This window comes from Gekko japonicus, unplaced genomic scaffold (genome assembly GCF_001447785.1).
Source record: "Gekko japonicus isolate JY-2015 unplaced genomic scaffold, Gekko_japonicus_V1.1 scaffold5594, whole genome shotgun sequence".
In the NCBI taxonomy this organism is placed as follows: Eukaryota; Metazoa; Chordata; class Lepidosauria; order Squamata; family Gekkonidae; genus Gekko; species Gekko japonicus.
Window position 1 is genome coordinate 28,076 of NW_015176607.1, and position 2,965 is coordinate 31,040.

Here is a 2,965-nt window from a genome sequence, read left to right on the forward strand (position 1 = left end):
CATCCCGGGGGGGTTATTATTTAAAAGGAGGGGGATGTTCCCAGTTTATTTTTTTGGGGGGGGGCGGGATCATTAGAAATATAGACCTGGATGGGATCTCCAAAGGTCATGTAGTGGGCCCCAGCGTTCCCTCTAAGCTGAGTGAGTGTGAGCCAGTTCACATTTTTTTTTAGCCTCTGGCTCACACATTTTTTGTCTCAGCACAGGGAAGGGGGGGGGGGCTCCGGAGCGAACTGATTGATGCGGGAGCCAAATGGCTCGCTCACGACTTTGATGCCAGGAGCTCACAAAGTAGAGTTTTTGCTCACAAGACTCTACAGCTTAGAGGGAATGTTGCATCTTCTGGGCATGGAGGGGGGGGATCACTGGGGGTATGAGTTGTGTGTTGGGGGGGGGGAGGTTATTTCTGAATTTCCGGCCTTGTGCACGGGCAGGGTTGCCAAGTCTGGGTTGGAAAAGACCTGGAGGCTTTGGGGGATGAATCCGGGAGAGGGCAGAGTTTAGGGAGGGGAGGGGTCTCAGCATGGTCCAAGGCCACAGAGTCCACCCTTCAAAGCAGCCTTTTTCTCCAGGGGAGCTGGTCTCTATCCGCTGGAGATCAGTTGTAAAAGCGGGAGGTCCCCAGGCCTCACCTGGAGGCTGGCAACACTATGCAGGGGGTTGGACTAGATGACCCAGGAGGTCCCTTCCAACTCTGTGTTTCTAACACACACACCCCTGCAATGTAGGCAATTCACAGCCACCCCCCCCACACACACACACAGTAACCTCTGGTCTGTTAGGAAATCCAGGAGGGTTTTTTTTGCTATGTTCTGGGCATGGGCCCCTGGGGATGTGGAGGGGGAGGTATTTCTGAAAGTCCTGCCTTGCGCAGGGGGTTGGACTAGATGACCCTGGAGGTCCCTTCCAACTCTGTGGTGCATAATGGTGAAGATGCTTGAACTTGATGCAATATCTGGTTGCAGTCCTCTGAACAACGCTGCAAGGCAGCAAAATTTTAAGCAAGGGGAATTCAGGGCACCTTTGATAGATGTTTTGCTCAGGTGTCAGCTTTTTGGGAGCCAGAATATGAACTCTGAGTCACAAAGGCAGATGCTGGAATAAAACATTACCCTGCGAGGCACGCCCTAGACTTTTCCTGCCGGCTGGGCTGACGTGATGACTCAGTTCCCTGCAAGGTAGGCCAGTGTCCTCCCCGTCTTTTACGTGTGGGTGGATGGCTGAGGCTGAAAAGGCAGCCTGATATTTCTCTGGCTCTGTCCCCATTGTGCGGTCTCTGCAATTCTTATTTAGTAGTGACTTGCCTTACAGGCTTGTCACGGTGCTGGGAGAAGGACACCTAATAATTTGAACGCTTCTAACTTGCAGTCTGGGACTTAGATCCTTTGCTTGTGGCGCTGAGAGCGGCTTCCCTGAGGCTACCCAGAGAGTTCACGGCGGGACTCACCAGTGTTCCCTCTAAGCTGAGTCAGTGCGAGCTAGCTCACAGTTTTTTAGTCTCCGGCTCACACATTTTTGTCTTAGCTCAGGAAGGATGGCTCCAGAGCAAACTAATTTTTATTATTATTCATTATTATTATTCACATTTATACCCCGCCCTCCCCATAAGAAGAAGAAGAGATTGGATTGATACCCCGCCCTTCACTCGGAGTCTCAGAGCGGCTTACAGTTTGGTGTAGTAGTTAAATGCGCGGACTCTAATCTGGGAGAACCGGGTTTGATTCCCCACTCCTCCACTTGCACCTGCTGCTGTGACCTTGGGTCAGTCACAAGCTCTGGCACAGCTGTCCTTGAAAAAGAGTAGTTTATGTCAGAGTTCTCTCAGCCCCACCCACCTCACCGGGTGTCTGTTGTGGGGAGGGGAAGGGAAAGGAGTTTGTAAGCCGCTCTGAGACTCCAAGTGAAGGGCGGGGTATAAATCCAATCTCCTCTTCTTCATCTTCTTCCAGTCTCCTTTTCCTTCCCCTCCCCACAACAGACACCCTGTGAGGTAGGCGGGGCTGAGAGAGCTCTGACAGAAACAGCTCTTTTCAAGGACAGCTCTGACAGAACTATGCCTTGCCCAAGGTCATCCAGCAGCTGCGAGTGGAGGAGTGGGGAATCAAACCCGGTTCTCCCAGATTAGAGTCCACGCACTTAACCACGACACCAAACTGTCTCTAATTTATGCATTAGCCCAATCGCTCGCTCACAACTTTACGGCCAGTGGCTCACAAAGTAGAATTTTTGCTCACAAGACTCCACAGCTTAGAGGAAGCATTGGACTCAGCCCGGGGAGCTCCCAGTGCTTAGGTAGGGGGAGGGCTGTGCATCTTATAGGGGGCTTTTAAAAAAGGTGTTGGAGGGGGTGCTGCTTTTAAAGGAGGAGGATTGCGTTGTTCCCAGGGGAAGGGGGGAATATTGCTTGGCTTTTCTGTTTTTCCCGTATCTGGGGGGTCTGGTTGGCTGGGTCACGCTCTTAAATTGGAAGGGATGCGGTGCCGTTCACATGCAAGACATGAAGCTGCCTTGTATTGTCCATCGAGGTCAGTATGGCCTACTCAGACTGCCACGTCACCTGGTCCTTTCAGACTGGAAACGTCAGGGACTGTACCGGGGACTTTCTGCATGCCCACCGATGCTGTCCCACTAAGCCACGGCCCATCACGTGACACAGAAATGAAGCTGTCTTACACTGAGCCAGACCCTTGATCCATCAATATCAGTGTTGTCTACTTAGACTTCCAGCGGCACTCAAGGGTCTCAGGCGGAGGTCTTTCCCGTCACCTCGTACCTGATCCTTTTGGTGTCGTGGTTAAGTGCACGGACTCTAATCTGGGAGAACCGGGTTTGGTTCCCCACTTCTCCACATGCAGCTGCTGGTGTGACTTTGGGTCAGTCGCAAGTTCTCTCAGAGCTGTTCTCTCAAGGGCACCACCACCACCACCTCCTCCTCCTCCTCCTCCTCCTCCTCCTCCTCCTCCTC